Here is an 8,670-nt window from a genome sequence, read left to right as displayed (position 1 = left end):
GGACACATCAGAGACCTGTAACCCACGGGACACATCAGAGACCTGTAACCCACGGGACACATCAGAGACCTGTAACCCACGTCAGAGACCTGTAACCCACGGGACACATCAGAGACCTGTAACCCACGGACACATCAGAGACCTGTAACCCATCAGAGACCTGTAACCCACGGGACACATCAGAGACCTGTAACCCACGGGACACATCAGAGACCTGTAACCCACGGACACATCAGAGACCTGTAACCCACCTGGGACACATCAGAGACCTGTAACCCACGGGACACATCAGAGACCTGTAACCCACGGGACACATCAGAGACCTGTAACCCACGGGACACATCAGAGACCTGTAACCCACGGACACATCAGAGACCTGTAACCCATCAGAGACCTGTAACCCACAGGACACATCAGAGACCTGTAACCCACAGGACACATCAGAGACCTGTAACCCACGGGACACATCAGAGACCTGTAACCCACAGGACACATCAGAGACCTGTAACCCACAGGACACATCAGAGACCTGTAACCCACGGGACACATCAGAGACCTGTAACCCACGAGGACACATCAGAGACCTGTAACCCACGGGACACATCAGAGACCTGTAACCCACGGGACACATCAGAGACCTGTAACCCACAGGACACATCAGAGACCTGTAACCCACAGGACACATCAGAGACCTGTAACCCACGGGACACATCAGAGACCTGTAACCCACAGGACACATCAGAGACCTGTAACCCACGGGACACATCAGAGACCTGTAACCCACGGGACACATCAGAGACCTGTAACCCACGGGACACATCAGAGACCTGTAACCCACGGGACACATCAGAGACCTGTAACCCACGGGACACATCAGAGACCTGTAACCCACGGGACACATCAGAGACCTGTAACCCACGGGACACATCAGAGACCTGTAACCCACGGGACACATCAGAGACCTGTAACCCACGGGACACATCAGAGACCTGTAACCCACGGGACACATCAGAGACCTGTAACCCACGGGACACATCAGAGACCTGTAACCCACAGGACACATCAGAGACCTGTAACCCACGGGACACATCAGAGACCTGTAACCCACGGGACACATCAGAGACCTGTAACCCACGGGACACATCAGAGACCTGTAACCCACGGGAGACCTGTAACCCACAGGACACATCAGAGACCTGTAACCCACAGGACACATCAGAGACCTGTAACCCACGGGACACATCAGAGACCTGTAACCCACGGGACACATACATATCCCTACTAATCCCTACTAGTCTCCAACAAAATCTCTTATCTTAATCTCTTATATAAATATATAAATCAAAGGGCTGGCTGTAGACGGGTTGTTTTTTTATACCTAGATAGAAATATGTGCCGATGTCTGGATAAGCAATATTACATTACATTACATTACAGTCATTTAGCAGACGCTTTTATCTAAAGCGGCCAATATCCGGCCACTATGTAAGGTAATGGATCGGATGGGAGACTGACGGGGCACGACAGAAGACCGATCTAAATTATTCTATTAAGGAATCGCAAACGCTCACGTTCAGGCAAGTTTACAATATACATGTATATAAAACACGCCTTTGATTAACAAGAAATAAACACAAACAAACATCTATATGATTTTCTCTGTTCCATCCTCTGAGGAAGTAGTCGACCTGTATGTACAGGTATGAGCGTTTTGCTAGAATTAAAAGCAGCTCTACAGTTGAAATCAAGCTGCTCCTCTCCTGATGAACATGAGTCATCTGTCCCTCTGCTGTGTGGGCGTTGGGACAAACCCACTCTTTGGTGAGGCCAAAATAAAGTGTGAAAATGATGCTGACCATCCGAATGAAAACAGAGCAGAAAGTGAATGGATGAACGAGAGGATGTACCTCTGAAACTAGTCCCTATAAACCTGCACCTGACCTTGTGGATCTGCAACTAGTCCCTATAAACCTGCACCTGACCCTGTGAATCTGCAACTAGTTCCTGTATATCTGCAACTAGTCCCTATAAACCTGCACCTGACCCTGTGAATCTGCAACTAGTCCCTATAAACCTGCACCTGACCCTGTGGATCTGCAACTAGTCCCTATAAACCTGCACCTGACCCTGTGAATCTGCAACTAGTCCCTATAAACCTGCAAATAGTCCCTGTGAATCTGCAACTGACCCTGTATATCTGCACCTAGTCCCTTTAAACCTGCAACTGACCCTGTGGATCTGCAACTAGTCCCTATAAACCTGCAACTGACCTTGTGCATCTGCAACTAGTCCCTATAAACCTGCAACTAGTCACTGTATATCTGCAACTAGTCCCTGTGAATCTGCAACTAGTCACTTTATATCTGCAACTAGTCCCTGTGAATCTGCAACTAGTCACTGTATATCTGCAACTAGTCCCTGTGAATCTGCAGCTAGTCCCTGTATATCTGCAACAAGTCCCTGTAAATTTGTAACAAGACCCTGTTAATCTGTAACTAGTCCCTGTTAAACTGCAACTAGACCCTGTATATTTATAACTAGTCCCTGTATATATTTCCAACAAGTCCCTCTAAATCTATAACAATCCCTGTTAATCTTTAACTAGTCCCTGTATATCTGCAACAAGTCCCTGTACATATTCGACTAGTACCTGTAAATCTGTAACTAAACCCTATACATCTGTAACTAGTCCCTGTATATCTGCAACAAGTCCCCGTATATATTTGCAACTAGTGCCCTTAAATCTGCCACAAGTCCCAGCAAATCTTTGACTAGTACCTGTAAATATGTAACTAGTCCCTGTTAATCTTTAACTTGTCCCTATAAATCTGTAACTAGTCCCTGTCTATATTTGCAACAAGTCCCTGTTAATCAACATCTAGTCCCCAGACTTCTATAAAACGACCACTGGTGAGTTCCTGTTTACCACAACAATGGAAGCCAACATGGCAACAATTGGCCTGTTTTCAAAAACCTTTATTCATGCTTTTTTCTTTCCACAAATGTTTGCTGTCTTTGTACTACATTCTATTAAGACTATGTTTGGTTCAGTTTGTCTGTGCAACCTTTGGAAGAGCATTGTTACTAATTGATTTTACAATGTGAAGAAACATCTATATTTTCATCAATGTGCAGTCCAGGTCTTGTGTGTGTTTTGGGTCAATATATTCATGTATTTTACTCTTACAATATCTCTACAAAATCAAACCTAGACTTTATCATTAGAGAAGTTAAAATGTGAGCACAGCACTGTCTTCAAAGAGACTCAGATCGTTTGAACCGTTTGCCATAACGTAACAGGTTTGGTATTTTATTTTTCAAAAGATCTGAGGTGTTCCGCTACGTGTGTGTGGTTGTGTGAATTAGTGTGTAGTGTTTTGATAAAATCCATCTTGTTTTCAAAATTATGAAACGCTGTCATTGTTTTTCAAAAATCCTTTAATTTCATGGTTATTTAAAACCTCTTAAATCAAGTGACTTAAACTGGTGACAAAATTCTCCTTGGAGAAAGTGATTTTCAGATTTGAGTAAAAGAAAAAAGAGACTCATTAAGATGTACTTCAGTGTTGCTGTTTTAATCTTGTCACATCAGTTATTGGAGACACAGATGAGCCCATTGGTGTCCTGACGACTGAACTCTGGTCTAATTTAGCAGCAGCAGAGTGTGAGTAAAGCTGTGGGTGTGAATGTCTTTGAATAGCAGCTCACTGTGCTCAGTGATGGAGTAGCAGTTTGTAGTGGAGGTGGTGTTGAGGTTATCAGGCCTTCGCTCAGCTAACAGCACTGACGTGTCCCGCAGCTTGCCCACACACAAAAAATAGATCCTTCAGTTTGACTCACATGACGATCCTCCACCTCTCATCACGTTTCTTTGGACGTCTTCACTCATCGCAGGCCTTCTGCGCGTTCAAACAATTACTGCCTCCGTCAGAACGCTTTAGTTGTTTCATCTTTACACAGAAAAAAAAGTAAAAAATAAACCTGATCATACAAAATGTTCTTCACAGTTATGTCACAGAAGACATAAGGCATGTGATTGGCTCTATATATGAGATTTACAAACATGTTATTTTGCTTTTGCATGAAGATCATTACGGAGTGCAGACAGCCACCATCTATTCCATCTCTGCCTTTAAAGCCTCAGAAGTCAAGGTGACAAGCGTGCCTTGAGAGGTTGCGAGCGTATAAGGAGCGTCCAGTTTGCGCATTGCACAAATGCTCCTTGGTGAGGATGCTCTTCCACTGATACAACTGTACCAGCAGAAGAGCTGGTTCAACTCTTCCACTGATATAATGTACATTCACCAAGTCATTATGTGTGCGTGCTGAGACAAAATGAATGGGATATGCATTCACAAAGTGCATAACAGCGTATTATGGACATGTACGTTGTTGAGGTGACTATGGCGCAGAAGGCTGAGCATGTCCTCAATCAATCAGAAAATGTATGTCATTTCATGTGAATGATTAGTTAGAACTGTTGGGAAGGTGGGACCTCGCATGTTAGCCCCTGCCATCAGTGAATGATTGGATGTGAATGACATGTAGTTTTAAAGTGCTTTGAAAGTTTGGGAAAATTACGTAGAGGTGACAGCGTGTGATGTCCTCCAGTTAAACCAGTGGAGTGTTCCTCTGTCCTCCAGTTAAAACAGTGGAGTTACCCTCTGTCCTCCAGTTAAAACAGTGGAGTGTCCCTCTGTCCTCCAGTTAAACCAGTGGAGTGTTCCTCTGTCCTCCAGTTAAAACAGTGGAGTTACCCTCTGTCCTCCAGTTAAAACAGTGGAGTGTCCCTCTGTCCTCCAGTTAAACCAGTGGAGTGTCCCTCTGTCCTCCAGTTAAAACAGTGGAGTTACCCTCTGTCCTCCAGTTAAAACAGTGGAGTGTCCCTCTGTCCTCCAGTTAAACCAGTGGAGTGTCCCTCTGTCCTCCAGTTAAAACAGTGGAGTTACCCTCTGTCCTCCAGTTAAAACAGTGTAGTGCCCCTCTGTCCTCCAGTTAAACCAGTGTAGTGCCCCTCTGTCCTCCAGTTAAACCAGTGTAGTGCCCCTCTGTCCTCCAGTTAAACCAGTGTAGTGCCCCTCTGTCCTCCAGTTAAACCAGTGTAGTGCCCCTCTGTCCTCCAGTTAAACAGCAGAGTCGCTGCCCATCTTTCGGCGCAGGCTGAAAACTCACCTCTTCAAGAAGTACTACCCTGAGCCTTCCTCGTTGCACTTACTGTATTCGTATCAGTTCGCTGCACTTATTGAATTCGTATTCGTTTACTGCACTTATCCTATTCGTAGTAGTTTGTAGCACTTACTATATTCGTATTAGTCTGTTGCAATTATTGTTTTCGTAGTAATTTGCCTCTGCACTATACTTTTGCTCTGGTTTATGCTTTAAGATGCTTGTTTAAGAAAGGAGATGCACTGATGACTTCTGGTGACTAGTAGTTCTCTTGAATACCTATGTTGAATACACTTCCTGTAAGTCGCTTTGGATAAAAGCGTCTGCTAAATGACTGTAATGTAATGTAATGTAAACCAGTGTAGTTACCCTCTGTCCTCCAGTTAAAACAGTGGAGTGTCCCTCTGTCCTCCAGTTAAACCAGTGGAGTGTCGCTCTGTCCTCCAGTCAAACCAGTGGAGTGTCCCTCTGTCCTCCAGTTAAACCAGTGGAGTGTCCCTCTGTCCTCCAGTCAAACCAGTGGAGTGCCCCGCCTCCCCTCCAGTTTAACCAGTGTAGTGTTCCAGTCTCTGATGTGTTGTATAAACATTGCTTCAGTGTTTGGCAGTTGTTGAATGTTTCCGGCTGCCATCAGGTGAATGAACTGGTTTAACTGGCCTGTAATGAACTCCTTCTGTTTGTTCACTTTCTTCTCTTTGAGTGATTATCAGTCACTCCCTCTTTCTGTCCTCTCTGAACACATTGAACTATGTTTAACTCAGACATGGTCTGTGGTCAGGTTCACCTCCGTTCACAGTTTATTGTTTTAGATGTTGGAATGGATGATGATTAAATTAAATTAAATTAAATTAAATTAAATCAAATTAAATTAAATTAAATTAAATTAAATTAAATTAAATTAAATTAATTTTGTATAGCACAAAATCACAAATTACAAATTTTCCTCTGAGGGCTTTACAATCTGTACACATGCGACATCCTCTGTCCTTAGACCCTCACATCCTCTGTCCTTACACCCTCACATCCTCTGTCCTTAGACCCTCACCTCCTCTGTCCTTAGACCCTCACATCCTCTGTCCTTCCCTCACATCAGACCAGGAAAAACTCCCCTAAAAAAAACCTTTTAACAGGGAGAAAAAAGGAAGAAACCTCTGGGAGAGCGACAGAGGAGGGATCCTTCTCCCAGGATGGACAGAAGTCAATAGATGTCATGTGACCAGAATGAACAATATAACAGAGATACAACACCTTCAATGTATATGACATAAATTATTCATATAATAAGAGTAGTAAGCAGAGTAACGAAGGAAAAAATGAAGACTACTTATAATAATAGCAGCAATGAATATAGTGGAATTAAAATAATGATATAGGGAATAGTATTAGTAATGTGATTAATAATAATAATGGTAGTAGCAGTGGGTGTCAGCCGGGTCGCAGCAGGAGGCACGACCACAGTCCAGGTACCACAACGATTCGTGGAAACCTGCGAGGCGAGAAAGCATAAAGACTCCAGGGTAGAAGCAAAGCCAATAAGCGTAATAGTACAGGGAATAATAATAGTAAAGTGACTAATAATAATAGTGGTAGTAGCAGTGGGTGTCAGCAAGGCCACAGCAGGAGGCATGACCACAGTCCAGATATAACCCTGATTCATGGAAACCTGCGAGGCAAGAAAGCACAAGAACGGAAGTCAATAATGTGCATAAATAGGACATGAATACATAAAGATGGAGGGAGAGAAGAGGAGAGAGGTGTATCCTAGGTAGTCCCCCGGCAGTCTAGGCCTATAGCAGCATATCTAGGGGCTGGACCAAGGCGAACCTGAACCAGCCCTAACTATAGACCAGAACCAGTCCTAACTATAAACCAGAACCAGCCCTAACTATAAACCTGAACCAGTCCTAACTATAAGCGCTATCAAAAAGCCTACTCTTAAAAGTGGTGAGTGTGTCTGCCCCCCGGACTGAAACTGGAACCAGGTTCCACAGAAGAGGAGCCTGATAACTGAAGGCTCTGGCTCCCATCCTACTTTTATATACTCTAGGAACCACAAGTAACCCTGCATTGATGGAGCACAGCTCTCTAGTTGGGTAATATGGAACTATAAGTTCCTTAAGATAAGACGGTGCCTGGCCCGTTAGAGCTTTGTAGGTAAGTAGAAGAATTTTAAATTATATTCTTGATTTAACAGGAAGCCAGTGCAGAGAAGCTAATACTGGAGTAATATGATCTCTTTTCTTAGTTTTTGTTAGAACACGTGCTGCAGCATTCTGGATCAACTGTAAAGATCTAAGAGACCTATTAGAGCAGCCTGATAATAAGGAGTTACAGTAATCTAGTCTAGAGGTAACAAATGCATGAACTAGTTTTCCTGCATCGCTTTGAGACAGGAAGTGACTGATTTTAAATGTTGTCCTTGAGATCTGTTTTATATAAGAGTTAAAAGACAGATCCTGATCAAAGATAACTCTGAGGTTCTTAACGGTAGTGCTGGATGCTAGAGCAATGCCATCTAGAGAAACTATATCGTTAGATAATTGATTTCGAAGGTGATCTGGGCCTAGTAGGATAACTTCGGAGTTTATCATCAAGAAGTTACAGGTCATCCAGGTTTTTATGTTCTTAAGACATGCTTGAAGTTTAGAGAACTGGTTAGTTTCGTCTGGCTTAATCGATAGATATAATTGGGTATCATCTGCATAACAATGAAAGTTTATTGAGTGTTTTCTGATAATATTCCCTAAAGTAAGCATATATAAGATGAATAAAATTGGTCCAAGAACAGACCCTTGTGGAACTCCGTGACTGACTTTTGTTTTCATCGAGGTTTCATTGTTTACATATACAAACTGAGATCGGTCTGATAAATACGACTTAAACCAGCTAAGTGCGGATCCTTTAATGCCTATTAGATGACGATGATGATGATGATGATGATGATGCGGCTGTGGCGTAGTGGAGAGCAAGGTAGTTCTCCAATCAGAGGGTCGGTGGTTCGATACCCGGCTTCGGCAGTCGATGTGTCCTTGGGCAAGACACTTAACCCCAAGTTGCTCCCGAAGGCTTGCCATCGGTGTGGACTGGATGTTGCATGAATGTTAGTTAGAGTCTGATGGTGGCACCTTGCATGGTAGCCTGTCATCAGTGTGTGAATGGGTGAATGATATGTAATATACTACTGATTGTAAGTCGCTTTGGATAAAAGCGTCTGCTAAATGACTGTAATGTAATGTAATGTAATGTAATATTTAAATGCTATCTTGCTGCTGCTCAGGGGAGTCGCCCCTCAGTTAAAAACTCCCTGTGGAGTCCAAACGACCAAAGACTCAAGAGTTTACCATCAAATATCATCTGTTAATAATAAACACTTATTTTTTCCTTATCTGACTTGTTTCTCTTGATTGAAACACGTTTGTGTCGACTAATCAATCATCGTTGGGTGGGTCATGTTCAAAGCCTCCATTGTGTCTGCAATGAGTTGTGGTCGGAGTGATCATCCGT

General features: G+C 43.3%; 1 protein-coding gene across 1 annotated transcript in view; it reads right to left on the bottom strand.

Moving 5' to 3' along the window:
* The window catches only part of mplkip (M-phase specific PLK1 interacting protein), a 10,032-nt gene extending 5,295 nt beyond the window's left edge, over positions 1 to 4,737 (bottom strand). The window contains 1 exon segment of the mRNA XM_054596539.1: positions 4,662 to 4,737. The gene's annotated coding sequence lies outside the window, so the exon portion shown is untranslated.
* Between the last annotated feature and the right edge of the window lie 3,933 nt (positions 4,738 to 8,670).

The sequence above is a fragment of the Anoplopoma fimbria genome, chromosome 3 (genome assembly GCF_027596085.1).
Source record: "Anoplopoma fimbria isolate UVic2021 breed Golden Eagle Sablefish chromosome 3, Afim_UVic_2022, whole genome shotgun sequence".
Taxonomy (NCBI): Eukaryota; Metazoa; Chordata; class Actinopteri; order Perciformes; family Anoplopomatidae; genus Anoplopoma; species Anoplopoma fimbria.
This window is presented reverse-complemented; position numbering and strand designations above follow the sequence as displayed.